Here is a 15,129-nt window from a genome sequence, read left to right as displayed (position 1 = left end):
TCCACAGAGGAACTCTAGAGCTCTGTCAGAGTGACCATTTTGGTTCTTGGTTACCTCCCTGACCAAGGCCCTTCTCCCCTGACTGCTCAGTTTGGGTAGGTGGCCAGCCTTAGGAAGAGTCTTGGTGGTTCCAAACTTCTTCCATTTAAAAATGATGGAGGCCACTGTGTTCTTGGGGACCTTCAATGCTGCAGACATTTTTTGGTACCCTTCCCCAGATCTGTGCCTCGACACAAGCCTATTTCGGAGCTCTACGGACAATTCCTTCGACCTCATGGCTTGGTTTTTGCTCTGGCATGCACTGTCAACTGTGGGACCTTATATAGACAGATGTGTGACTTTCCAAATCATGTTCAATCAAATGAATTTACCACAGGTGGACTCTAATCAAGTTGTAGAAACATCTCAAGGATGATCAATGGAAACAGGATGCACCTGAGCTCAATTTCGAGTCTGATAGCAAAGGGTCTGAATACTTATGTAAATAAGGCATTTTTGTTTTTGCTTTGTCATTATCGGGTATGGTGTGTAGATTGCTGAGGACTTTAATTTTATTTAATCAATTTTCCCTCTTAAAGCATGTGTGAACAGCAGACTGGGGTAAGGATTCATTGAATATGTCTGAAAACACACCAGCCAGCTGGCCTGCGCATGCTCTGAGGACGCGGCTGGGGATGCCGTTTGGGCCTGCAGCCTTGCGAGGGTTAACACGTTTAAATGTTTTACTCACGCCGGCTGCAGTGAAGGAGAGTCCGGTTTTGTCAGGTTTTGGTAGCGGGCCGTGTCAGTGGCCCGCTGTATTGTCCTCAAAGCGAGCAAAGAAGTTGTTTAGTCTGTCTGGGAGCAAGACATCCTGGTCCGCGACGGGGCTGGTTTTCTTTTTGTAATCCGTGATTGACTGTAGACCCTGCCACATACCTCTTGTGTCTGAGCCGTTGAATTGCGACTCTACTTTGTGTATATACTGACGTTTAGCTTGTTTGATTGCCTTGCGGAGGGAATGGCTACACTGTTTTTCTATTCGGTCATGTTTCCGGTCACCTTGCCCTGGTTAAAAGCAGTGGTTCGCGCTTTCAGTTTTGCGTGAATGCTGCCATCAATCCACGGTTTCTGGTTTGGGAATGTTCTAATAGTTGCTGTGGGTACGACATCGCCGATGCACTTGCTAATAAACTCGCTCACCGAATCAGCGTATTCGTCAATGTTGTTGTTTGTTGCAATGCGGAACATATCCCAATCCACGTGATCGAAGCAATCTTGAAGCGTGGAATCAGATTGATCGGACCAGCATTGAACAGACCTGAGCGCGGGAGCTTCCTGTTTTAGTTTCTGTCTATAGGCAGGGAGCAACAAAATGGAGTCGTGGTCAGCTTTTCCGAAAGGAGGGCGGGGGAGGGCCTTATATGCGTCGCAGAAGTTAGAATAACAATGATCCAGGGTTTTACCAGCCCTTGTAGCACAATCAATATGCTGATAGAATTTAGGGGGTCTTGATGTGGGGGACCGTGTGTTGTTGGCTGTGGTTAAAGCGTTGAAGGCATGGAGACATTGGCTTGAGGGGGCTAAACACCCTTTCCTCATCTGGACTGACCACCGCAACCTGGAGTACATCCGGGCAGCGAGGAGACTGAATCCTCGTCAGGCAAGGCGGGCCATGTTCTTTACCCGTTTTGTGTTTACCCTATCCTACAGACCAGGTTCCCAGAATAAGAAGTCAAACGCACTGTGAGTAAACAGGGCTTCTGCAGTCTGTTGTGCTGTAGGAAGACTGGGCAGAGTCCATGCCTATGACACAGAGGAGCGGCCCATGGATCAGACTCCCATACTCCCGGCCTCCTGCCTGGTAGCGCCGGTCGTGTGGGGGCCCACACATCTCCCTCCTCTGGTCATCCGGGGATCGGTTGGACGGTGCGCTGTTTGACTGGGATGTACTGGCGGCCCACCTTGGCAAAGGACGTGAGGGTTTATGTTTCCTCCTGCTCGGTGTGTGCCCAGTGTAAGGCTCCGAGACACCTGCCCAGAGGTAAGCTACATCCCTTACCCGTTCCACAACGACCTTGGTCACACCTGTCAGTGGATTCTCTAACCGATCTTCCTCTTTCACAGGGAAACACTACGATCGTGGTCACACCTGTCGGTGGATTCTCTAACCGATCTTCCTCTTTCACGGGGAAACACTACAATCGTGGTCACACCTGTCGGTGGATTCTCTAACCGATCTTTCTCTTTCACAGGGAAACACTACGATCGTGGTCACACCTGTCGGTGGATTCTCTAACCGATCTTCCTCTTTCATGGGGAAACACTACGGTCGTGGTCGTTGTGGATCGTTTCTCTACGTCATGTCGTCTCCTCCCTCTGCCCAGTCTTCCTACGGCCCTACAGACTGCAGAAGCCCTGTTTACTCACGTCTTCCAGCACTACGGGGTGCCTGAGGATATAGTGTGGGATCGGGGTCCCCAGTTCACGTCAAGAGTTTGGACAGCGTTCATGGAACGTCTGGGGGTCTCGATCAGCCTTACCTCAGGTTTTCACGCCGAGAGTAATGGGCAGGTAGAGAGAGTCAACCAGGATGTGGGAAGGTTCTGCGGTCCTATTGCCAGGACCGGCCGGGGGAGTGGGCGGTGTTCGTGACCTGGGCCGAGATGGCACAGAACTCGCATAGCCACTCCTCCACTAACCTCTCCCCCTTTCAGTGCATATTGGGGTACCAGCCGGTTCTGGCACCGTGCCATCAGAGTCAGTCCGAAGCTCCTGCGGTGGACGACTGGTTTAGGCGCATGCAGGACACATGGGAGGCCGCCCGTGTACACATCCAGCGAGCCGCGCGCCGCCAGAAAACCAGCGCGGACCGTCACTGCAGTTGGCACATTGACATCATTGCAACGATGCTATCAAAACAAGGGACCACTTGCTGCTCCTCTCCTGTTGCTCTGGGAGTGAACTAGCTATGCAAATATAATGATTCCACAGGCTGTGTCTTACACTACAGAACCATAAATGAACAGATTTCTTAAATTGATTAATACATTGATAGATTGATTTGGGGGAAATTCCATCCGAGTGTTTCTCCTCCTAATTGAAAGGAGAGGTGAAGTTATCCTAGTGGTAATAGATATACAGTGGTGTGTCAAAATAAAGTCCAGTCTTCCATTAATACTGATCTGGAACAAGTCTGAGGTCAGTGTTAATGCAGAGAAAGGTCTGAGGGCAATAAAGGGCGATATCACAGTGTAGGTTAATTGGATTATTCTACAGGGCAACTCATTATGGTTATATATGATTCAGAGGACTGCTTACACAATGCTTTCTCAGAACTCTTTTCCCCGAGCTGATGGTTTATAAAGATTGGTTTAATCTAAAAGACGGCTACCGGGAAAATAAATGAGCAGAGAGTAGAGACATCAAAATCAATCACTAGATCAGTGATGCATTGAAATCACACACTATTGAATAATAACTGTATTATTTGATATGATATCTGATTGAGAGAGAGGGTGAGAGAGAAAGAGAGAGAGAGAGAGATACATATATATACACATCCTGATATTTCTAAAGGCATCAAGTCAAAGCCTCACTCTGAAAAAAAGGCAACTCTCGTTGTGTATCAAGCATCTGGGCATGGTTGGCATTTTTCTAATTTAGTGTCACTCTTCTCTGCCCAAAACAGTGATGCTAATTAGCCTTTGCTCTGTCATTAACAGGCCTCTTAGAAACATAATTTGAGCAAACTTCCGCGGTTGCTCTTCATGAATCTCACATACTGGAGAGGGCCATGACTGCGCCACAGAGTTAAAGAGTCGGATTATAGCTGGTTGTTTAAGTCATTCACCTGCTAAACTCCTAGTTGACACCATGTACCTACCAATTGGTAGTAGTGATTGGTAGTCCTGATACAGTATGTGCTGAATTCAGCAGTATGGGTTCAGTCCTACTACCCAGTAAGTGATGCATTTTGCAGTGATGCGCCTGTAAAGACATCTCTGAGAGCAACAGCATCAGCAGAGTGCCACATGGCCATGTTTCCAGGGCCCAGTGCTGTAGCCAATGCACCATGGATGCCTTGGGTCATCCAGCTGGCTGTGCTTCACATTGGGAGACACATGTCTGGGACGTCATATTGTCCATGTGCATGATACAGGATGTACTGTGGAGGATTCTCCAGAGAATGTCTTAGGTGAAGCTGGGTTTGTTTGTATGTGTGTGTGAGAGTGAGTGAGTGAGTGAGAGAGTGTGAGAGCAAGAAAGAAAGAGAAAGAAAGAGAGCAAATGTGTACGTAAGTGCGAGTGTCTACTGTTGAGCTGAGTGAATGGCATATTGTCAGGGCCTGGGTCTATGGAGCACTTTGATTGTATTTGATTGCTGCTCCTCCATGCAGCAGTATGTCTTGTTGACCTTCTCCAAACCTGCCCTTGGGCCCCTGACACAGGACCTCACAGAGAGCACACTGCCAGCCCGCTCGACGCAGAGGGTCACACCAGTCCAGAACACCAGGACTACGTACCATATATAATCAATGTACCCTCTCTCCCTCACTCTCTTAATATCTTTCTCAATTTCTCATATTTTTATGAAAGAACATATCCTCCCCTTTTCTCGATCACTCCCGTTTCATCCTTATTTCTTCAACTTTGCATGGCTGTTGAACACACAATTCCATGTCCATTCGCTTTCTCATCGACCCTCCCTTTCTCCCACAGGACTCATTCCAGTTTTGTACCACAGATTACAATAATTATAGCCCACATTTAGTCCAAATGTCCTTTCCTCATGCTCAGATAATGCTGCTAACAGTGCTAGTCTGTCCCCTTGTGCCTTTGTGTTTATATGACAGCTGTGTACTCCCTGGTCAAGATTCATAAGATTAGAAAGCATTTCTCACTGTCTTTATGTTTGCTCCCATAAGACTCCACTCCTATCCTGCCAACCCTGCCCTGTCTTTCTGCTGAACATTAAACAGACCCATCGATAAAGCTCCCTGTGATTTAAATTCACAATATCATTCCGTTCCTCCTCAAGTGCTTTGTAATCCAGACAGAGCCAAGTAGTACACCCACACACTATATACTTCTCATAGGACTTTGGTGTTCTCAAACAGTGGAACTGTCTACTGTACGATGGTATCAACCTCAATATGATAACTCCGGGAATATGAACGGTAGTGCGTGAGTGTGATTGTGCGAGAGAGAGGAACAGACAGAGAGAAAAAGAGAGAGCGAGCGAGAGAGAGAGAACGAGAGAGTGCGTGTGTGTGAGGACAGGCACAGGGAGCGAGAGAGAGCGGGAGAGGTGATTGTTATAAATTGTGTCTGTGTGATGTTTGTGCGCCCTGTGGGGTTAGCAGGCCTGGCCCCAGCTGCAGAGAGAGTGGGAGAAGAAAACCGAGCGAGGGCATCTTTCCTGGCACATTATTCTGGTTAGACAGAGGAACTCAGAGGCTTTACTCTCAGGAGATGCTAGAATAAAGAAGTGTTGAACAGCATCACTGCTATAGGAGTGTAATATAAAACAGTGGGATACGAACCGAACATTATTAAATGACACACAACCAGCATCTCTATCTCTCTCAGAAGAGAGATCGGATAACACAAACAAACAAGTCTATAAAATCTTAAGAAGTTCATTTTCCCTGCTCGAATGACAGATTTAAGATATGATAACCACAACTTCGGTGTGAATTCAGTGTGATTTTTTTTATGTTTTAACACAGAAGACGAACCATAGCTAATTAACACATCTTCAGCACCAACCCAAGCAGGTGCTGATAATTTTTTAACACATGGCAATTGGCCAATTCTTTATACGCCAATTCACACTTTACCAGGTAGCCATTTTAACATATTTATCACATATCACATTTGGTATGTACAACCTTGTGAGAAGAAGTCCACTGCAGTTCCTCGTGTTCAATATGTTGACACTATAGGCTGATTCAGTGGGACATGACAAACATACAGTACCGCAGTAGCAGCGGAAGTTATTCAGTACACACAGGAAGTTCCTGTATGACCTCAATACAAGACAATCGCTGTAATGCCTGTGTTGTCCTGACATGTACGGTACATACCAAGGCCACATCTAGTGCATCTGTTGGCCACATGCTTGTTTACCCATGTGAAACCTGGTTGGATCTAAGGTGACTATTACGATTCGGATAGATGATGACAGGGTCTGCTTTAAATAGTCTATAGACTCTATACAAGCTAGAGGGACCATGCCATTGAGACGTCAGTCTGATCCTGAGAGGATGTCTGGATGTGTTTTGGTAACTGTTAAATAAAGGTTTAAAACCTTTTTTAAATATATATATAAAATTGTACTGAAGATGGCTGCACTATGAACATGTTTAAGGGACATCCATCACTGAGTACATTGTGCAGGTGACAACCTGTGTAATCTACGGTGATGGTCACTGGGCCAGTAAGGAATGCAGAGTGAGGAGAAGATGAAGGCTGTCGTAGTACATGTGTATTACCCAGTATGAGAGGTACATGGTTATGTGGAGAGAGAGTTAAAACACATTGATATGGCCCTATAGAATGAGGGGTGATAAGGACTCCTCTCCCTGCATTCAACGATAACAGTCCTTCCTGACGTTGTGGGCATTCTCTCAAGGTGTCGAGGAAAACAAATGTCACCTTGCATGCCTCTAGAAGATGAACCTATTGTATGCCAGAGAAGAGCAGAGATATTTTGCAGATGCCTGATTTCTGCTCTGACCTCAAGGATATCTATATTTATTTATTTCAATTCTTAAATATAACAACATTAAAAAGAAGAAAAATATTTAGCTCTACATCCACCTTTAACAACATGTATTGGTATTATGAATGAAAAGGACTATAAGAGTATTTTTGACTTAAATCAGCAATCCCCATAGGCTTCAATAACAGCAAAATCCCAACTTCAACTCCAAAGACGAAGGTATCCTCTGAGCAGGAAATAAACAACTCTGGGACTGGAAGACTCTCTGGGACTGGCTGATATCCCAGGTCAGAACAATGACTACCACTAGGTGGCAGTTCTGTGACTTACGTCACACAAGCCTTGCTACAACCTACAAGCAACACATGATCCACCATGGGACTCCCACTCACACATATTTGTCACGTGATTTAATAGGTGACACAACTCTTTTGTTTATTTCCCTGAGTGTGTCCCGTGTGGCACGGGTAGGGTTGCGAAGATAGCGTTAGTTTACCAAAGCTACCAGAATCTTCAGTAATTTCGGTCATTAACAGAAAATCTATGACAATCTATCGTAACTTTGGTAATTTATAGTTCAATAACTTAAAAAATGTTTTTATTCATATTTAGTATACGTTTTTTTAGTTCCATATTGTCCATGAGTTTCTAGTTGATAGACCACATGGTCCAAGAGAAAATAGTGAGAAAATAACTAATGAAAAAAAGCATTGAATCAACAATGGCATTATTTTCAATTAACTCTGCAACTCTTCAAAACTGTTGAGGCAACTGCCACCAGTTTGAAGGCAAAACAGTGACAACAAACTGACATAGTAAAATGAAAAAAAAATCTAAAGGATATTTCATGCTGAAACCCTCATCTTTAACACCAATTATATTTACTAAGGTGATGGTTTATATTTAGGATATTGTTTAACAGCTTTGCCCCCCCCCCCACCAAAAAAAAAGTATTTCATACATTTTGCAGGTGATAAGGCCACACAGAGAGTCAAAAATAATTACAGACACCTGTACAAATCTGAAGTACCAAAAAGGGCCACTAGATGTCTCGCGATAAATTACATAAAATCCTTGAAAGATAACACAATTCTGGTAGTTTACTTGTAAAATTAGAAAGTTTGCAGTAATATAACTTCCCGTTGCAACCCTCAGTAAGGCAATAACAGAAGCGACAGGCAGGGACACACACACACAATTTCCCTCTTCGATTAACAAGAAAACATGTCAGATGTCCACAGCGCTTACCAAAAGACTGCAACATATGAGAAGAATAAGAGGAGAAAAAAGAGAGGCAAATAAAGAAGAGTGAGAGAAGACGAGAGGACTGTGGAGGGGATGAGTGAAAGGACTGCCCTGTCTCTGCCGGGTGACAGCTTTTCTCCTCTCATCACAAATGTGTTCCTTCAATGCCACGAGGGGGTGAGCGGAAGTCTTATGAGGACAGACACGGGGAAGAAATGGCCGTCTATGACGAGTCTGGGGGATGGACAGCACTGCGTGGAAAAGCACCACAGACTGTTAGAAATGCTTTCCCCGCAATCCATTCTTCTAATGTAAGGTAGAGCCTGCTTCATTGAGCAGAAATCGATCTTAGCTACACTACAAAGCACACACTGCAGTAGCTCGCGCTTCAAAAAGCCAACGTGTAGTTTACTTACAAAACATCCAATAGTAAAGGGAGTGCCACTGGTACACCTTGAAGTGTTGCTAAGTGGCACCGGGGATAATTGGAAACACAATACAGGTGTATTAGTAACATTCCATGCCCTTTTTTGAAAAGTACAAACTAGACCAAAGACATAGCAGTTCACTCAGGGTGCATTTCCAAAAAGGTTTTACCCCAATGTTTTACACAAAAAGGCTCAGACTTCTCTGTTTCCATCTATGCGGGCCGGCACCCGTGTCTCACTGGGCCATGGCTCCGGCAGACCTGCTCTCACCTGGGGCCAAAGCCAGGCCACTGGTACTTTTCTGCTGGCATTTACTTAACAATGGCTAACTGTGAACTTTAACACCTTCTCACAAAGCAACTGTTTGGTTTTTGCAGAGGTTGTTGATTCTGCTTTTCCTACTGTCAGCCCTAGCTATGGAAACACAATGTCCCTAGTATAACATAATAGGGCTGCTATTGCCAGGGACCTCACGATACGATATGGTCACGATACGATATGGTCACGATACGATATGGTCACGATACGATATGGTCACGATACGATATGGTCACGATACGATAAGCTCACGATACGATATGGTCACGATACGATATGGTCACGATACGATATTGTCACGATACGATATGGTCACGATACGATGTGGTCACGATACGATATGGTCACGATGCGATATGGTCACGATACGATATGGTCACGATACGATATGGTCACGATACGATATGATCACGATACGATATGGTCACGATACGATATTGTCACGATACGTAAGTGCTGATACGATATTTACCATTTGTCTGCTGCAGACGGACAAGGGAGAGACATGGGAAAACATGTTTTGATCAGTCATGGAGTGTTGAAAACAAATTGGCTCCCTATTTAAAAAGAAGATGAAGAACAAGCTGTGAAGGAGAAATACTAGAGTTTTCGTGCAGCCAGCTAGGACAAAAATAATATTGCGATATTGTCAAAAAGATATGATATATCTTAAAAAATAATATCTCCAAACATGTAACTGTGCAGATTATTTTTCCCCCATCACTATAACATAAGGGTGTATGACTAATGTAACATTGGGGTTACAGTCGAAAAGCAGAAACATTGGCTCCCAAGTGGCTCGTGGTCTAAGGCTCTGCATCTCGGTGCTTGAGGCGTCACTACACACATCCTGGTTTGATTCCAGGCTGTATCACAACTGGATGTGATTGGGAGTCCTATAGGGTGGTGCACAATTGGCCCAGCGTCGTCTGGATTTAGCTGGTGTAGGCCATCATTGTAAATAAGAATTTGATCTTAACTGACTTGCCTAGTTAAATAAAGGTAAACATATAAAATTAAGGGAACAAATGTTGGCTGCTTCTCCCCACAAAGTGTTTTTCTTCAGGATGTGGTTCTGTTGATGACAAAGGAAGGGCTGTACGTGTAGTACTGTCTCTGTCTTTCTGGTCTGTTTGTGAGTTAGCAGCAGCAGATCAGTTCAGTCGGCAAGCGCTAAGTAGAGCGGCTTCCGGTTGTATTGAGCAAATGTCAGGTCTGATTCTGGGCCCTTGGTTGAGGTAGTCATTAAGCAGTCATGTCAAATCACCAGTGGAGTGAGGAAGGATGTCTGGATTCCAGGCCTGACACGAAGCCTCTCGCTCCTCTACCGGTCACCTACTGCCAGACCAGGCAGCCAGGAGGTAGGTATGATACTCACACAGGGGCTCATGGGTAATTTATGAGCAGGGCACTGCAGGCTTTGACACATGAAAGCAGGAATTCAGGAGCCTTTTCTCAATTTACATCAAAACATCAAAGCTCAGGCAGTAGGAATTTTTCTCATAAAATGTATATGCAGATGATAGTCTTGCCCCTCCCCGGATTTTGTGTTATACGCTCTACAACAAAGCTTTCTTAGAGTCCAGCAAGCTTTCTCTGCCCTAAACCTTGTTCTGAACACCTCCAAAACAAAGGTCATGTGGTTTGGTAAGAAGAATGCCCCTCTCCCCCACAGGTGTGATTACTACCTGAGGGTTTAGAGCTCATACAAGTACTTGGGAGTATGGCTTGATGGTACACTGTCCTTCTCTCAGCAAATATCAAAGCTGCAGGCTAAGGTTCAAATCTGTTTTCCTCTATTGTAATCGCTCCTCTTTTACCCCAGCTGCCAAGCTAACCCTGATTCAGATGACCATCCTACCCATGCTAGATTTTGGAGACGTAATTTATAGATCGGCTAGATGTTCTTTACCATTTGGCCAACAGATTTGCAACTAATGCTCCTTATAGGACACATCACTGCACTCTATACTCCTCTGTAAACTGGTCATCTCTGTATACCCGTCGCAAGACCCACTGGTTGATGCTTATTTATAAAACCCTCTTAGACCTCACTCCCCCCTATCTGAGATATCTACTGCAGGCCTCATCCTCCACATACAACACCCGTTCTGCCAGTCACTTTCTTTAAGGTCCCCAAAGCACACACATCCCTGGGTCGCTCCTCTTTTCAGTTCGCTGCAGCTAGTGACTAGAATGAGCTGCAACAAACACTCAAACTGGACAGTTTTATCTCCATCTCTTCATTCAAAGACTCAATCATGGACACTCTTACTGATGGTTGTGGCTGCTTTGTATGATGTATTGTTGTCTCTACCTTCTTGCCCTTGTGATGTTGTCTGTGTCCAATAATGTTTGTACCATGTTTTGTGCTGCTACCATGTTGTGGTGCTGCCATGTTGTTGCCATGTTGTGTTTCCACCATGCTGTGTTGTCATGTGTTGCTGCCATGCTATGTTGTTGTATTAGGTCTCTCTTTACTGTATGTAGTGTTGTGGTGTCTATCTTGTCATGATGTGTGTCTTGTCCTATAATCATATTTTATATTTTATTTTGTCCCCGCAGGAGGCCTTTTGCCTTTTGGTAGGCCGTCATTGTAAAAAAAGAATTTGTTCTTAACTGACTAGATTTTTTTTTTTTTTTTAAATGCTTCTTACCAGATACTGTATCTACAGTGGAAAGCACACTCACTGTTCAGTTCACAAAAGCTTGTTGTGATTCAATGTTCCAAACATATTGCTCTAAAAACAATAATAAAGAAAGTCGCATACTCCCTGTAACTCTCATATTCACAGAGATGTTGGATCTTAATTTGACCAGTTTCGCCGCAGGAGTAAAATAATCCTGCAGGAGGATTTGATTATTCTCAAAAAAGTTCAACGTTCTAACATTCTATTTTCATAGGCTACTTTAGGCTATAGTTTAGGTGCAGCCTACAGCTTCATTTTGGATGCACTTCTATGTCGTAGACCAATATCTATCTTGTGTTATTATTAAGTTACACTGAACAAAAATATGAACGCAACATGTAAAGTGTTTGTTCCATGTTTCATGAGCTGAAATAAAACATACCAGAATTGTTCCATTCACACAAAAAGCTTTTCTCTCAAATTCTGTGCACAAATTTGTTTACGTCCCTGTTAGTGAGCATTACTCCTTCGCCAAGATCATCCATCCACCTGACAGGTGTGGCATATCAAGAACCTGATTAAACAGCATTATCATTACACAGGTGCATTTGTGCTGGGGACAATAAAAGGCCACTCTAAAATGTCTGAAGTTTTGAATGTCTGAAGTTTTGAGGGTGTGTGCAATTGGCATGCTGACTGCAGGAATGTCCCCCAGAGCTGTTGCCAGATAATTTAATGTTCATTTCTCTACTATAAGCCGCCTCCAACGTCTTTTTAGAGAATTTGACAGTACGTCCAACTGGCCTCGCAACCGCGTCGTGTGGGCGAGCGGTTTGCTGATGTCAACGTTGTGAACAGAGTGCCCTATGGTGGCGGTGGGGTTATGGTACAGGGAGGCCTAAGCTACAGACAACGAACACAATTTCATTTTATCGATGGCAATTTGAATGCACAGAGATGCCGTGACAAGATCCTGAGGCCCATTGTCGTGGCATTCATCTGCTGCCATCACCTCATGTTTCAGCATGATAATGAACGGCCCCATGTCAGAAGGATCTCTACACAATTCCTGCAAGCTGAAAATGTCCCAGTTCTTCCACGGCCTGCATACTCACCAGACATGTCACCCATTGAGCAAGTTTGGGATGCTCTGGATCGACGTGTGCAACTGCGTGTTCCAGATCCTGCCAATATCCAGCAACTTCGCAGAGCCATTAAAGAGGAGTGGGAAAACATTCTGGTTACACCAGATACAGTACTGGCTGGTTTTCTGATCCAAGACCCTAACTTTTTTTAAAGGTATCTGTGACCAACAGATATGAATCTGTATTCACAGTCATGTGAAATCCATAGAGTACGGCCTAATTCATTTATTTCAATTGACTGATTTCTTTATATGAGCTCAGGAAAATCATTGAAATTGTTGTATGTTGCATCTTTTTGTTCAGGATATATAAAACTATGGTTGTTGATGTACTGTATATGGCTGAATTTCAGATACATTGTTGTACATTTGAATGTCGCAGTAGCAGGACCTACAGTAGTAGGGTATTTATTCTGTCTGGTGCGTTTGAGCGAGTGAGAAAGAAAGAGAACTGCTGGTGTTCTGTGAATGTATTTATCACGAGGCTCATTTGAATTTCCTGAGGTGCAGGAAAATACTCAGCCACAACAGAGTGATCAAATTAAGATACTACATCTTTACTACACCTGTTTATACAGAGCATACCACACATACTAGCCAAGCCATGCCAGGTCCATATAACAGCTTCTGTGTGTGATAATATCTTGTAATTTCACCCGTTGGCTGCATGTTACTAGTGGGTGGTAGGAAGTATTTTGCACACCCTGTGGTAGACAGACTCAGTTGGCTGGCTGGCTGGTTGATGGATGGGTTATAATGGATCTGATAGTCACAGTGATGTTCCCTCCTTTCACATTCAGTGTTAAAAGTAGCCTCCAGGGCTGAGATGTCACTGTTGCTCCCTGACTGTGACTTGGGATGGGACTGCTGTTACTGGGCAGTCTGTCAGCCATGCAGCCATCTCCACAGCAACCCTCCCAAATCAATTTAGCATGAGACTGATTCAGCGGCTCAAGGTCATCCTGCAGCGCAGCCATCAGAATCAGGCTTGAGTTTGGATGACACGACAGCTGCTGACCAGGCCAGAGCACACTGTGACTGCACAGAGCAACAGCTCCAGGGGGACAAATACTAACACACACTCCCTATCCCCCTCCTTTACACTCTCTTTCTCATCTCTCTCCCTCCCCCATCTCGCTCTCTCTTTCATCTCTCTTTCTCATCTCTCTCCCTTCCCCATCTCTCTCTTTCTCCCCCTCTCTTCTTCATCTCTCTCTCTCTCTCTCTCTCTAATTTTCTCTCGCTCACACACAAACTCAATCAAATACGACCCAGAGACAAATTAACAGTACACAAAAACAGACCTATGAAGAAATAGGAACAAACACACGTGTACCCAGCTCTGTTATCGTCATCCCCTGTATTCAATGTGACAAAGACAGCAAACCACAGTGTGCTCTATGTTTTACACAATACATGGTGTGACCCATTTCCTGCCTACAGCATGGTCTTGGCTGTTTTTCTGTCTGTAAGACAAAGCATCAGAGATCTGATTCTAAAACCCAGAGGCTGGTGTAAAAAGGAGAGCAAGCAATCCACAGAACAGCAAAAACCCAATAGACATCAGTCTCTTCCACTCCGGCCCTGTCACACCTTCAATCATACGATATCCCAACCACAGGAGGCCGGTGGAACCTTAATTGGATAGGATGGGCTCAGAGTAATGGCTGGAACGGAATCAATGGAATGGTATTGAACATATCAGACACGTGGTTTCCATGTGTTGGATACCATTCCATTCACTCCATTCCAGCCACTATTATGAGTCGTCCTCCCCTCAGCAGCCTCCTGTGATCCCAACTGACATGCATGAAAGAGATAGATAGCAGTGGCCCCTATTTTGCAAAGACACATGAACTATTCAGTTTATTCTATTGAAACCGTTCATTGAGATTACAGCTGATACAAAACAGTAACATCTGCATGGGAACAACAAATGAACTGTATCTGTCTCAGAGATGGGACCTAATACTGTATCTGTCTCAGAGATGGGACCTAATACTGTATCTGTCTCAGAGATGGGACCTAATACTGTATCTGTCTCAGAGATGGGACCTAATACTGTATCTGTCTCAGAGATGGGACCTAATACTGTATCTGTCTCAGAGATGGGACCTAATACTGTTTCTGGGCACAATGCCCTTCATAAGACAGCCTCCTTCACAGTGTAACACCATACACAATATTATACATGAAGGGAAGTTGGATATGACTGGATGTGGGTCACAGAGCCATGGAGGGGGAATGAATATCTGGGTCAAACTGGATCGTAGAGGCTTAAGTCTCTGTGCATTCTAGCTCACCTATTAATACACCACAGAAGGGTTGGCACAGATGATCACTATTATACCAGTGTTCTGCCACATCCAACCCTACTCCTTTACCAGGAGGTCCGTGGTTGTTGTGTACGGTGTGCGTGCGTGCATGCGTGCGTATGTGTGTGATGTCGCGGCATCACCATAGTTCACTATTCTAGATCCATTAACCCAATCCCGATCAGTCAACATCAACGCAACAGAATTAGAGTCAGAGGAATTAGGTCTTTGCATATTTCACATTAGATACATGATGAATCCTAAAATAGATATTTTTGCTCATCTGCCTAGCAGCAGTTTGAAATTACTCAAAATCCCTACCCCATTTCTGCTGGACTGGACA

The 15,129-nt window shown here is 44.4% G+C and overlaps 1 protein-coding gene across 1 annotated transcript in view; it reads right to left on the bottom strand.

Annotated features, from left to right (window-relative positions):
- The window catches only part of LOC110526278 (protein BEAN1), a 42,491-nt gene that overhangs the window by 17,594 nt on the left and 9,768 nt on the right, over positions 1–15,129 (bottom strand). The window lies entirely within an intron of this gene.

The sequence above is a fragment of the Oncorhynchus mykiss genome, chromosome 6 (genome assembly GCF_013265735.2).
Source record: "Oncorhynchus mykiss isolate Arlee chromosome 6, USDA_OmykA_1.1, whole genome shotgun sequence".
Classification (NCBI taxonomy): domain Eukaryota; kingdom Metazoa; phylum Chordata; class Actinopteri; order Salmoniformes; family Salmonidae; genus Oncorhynchus; species Oncorhynchus mykiss.
This window is presented reverse-complemented; position numbering and strand designations above follow the sequence as displayed.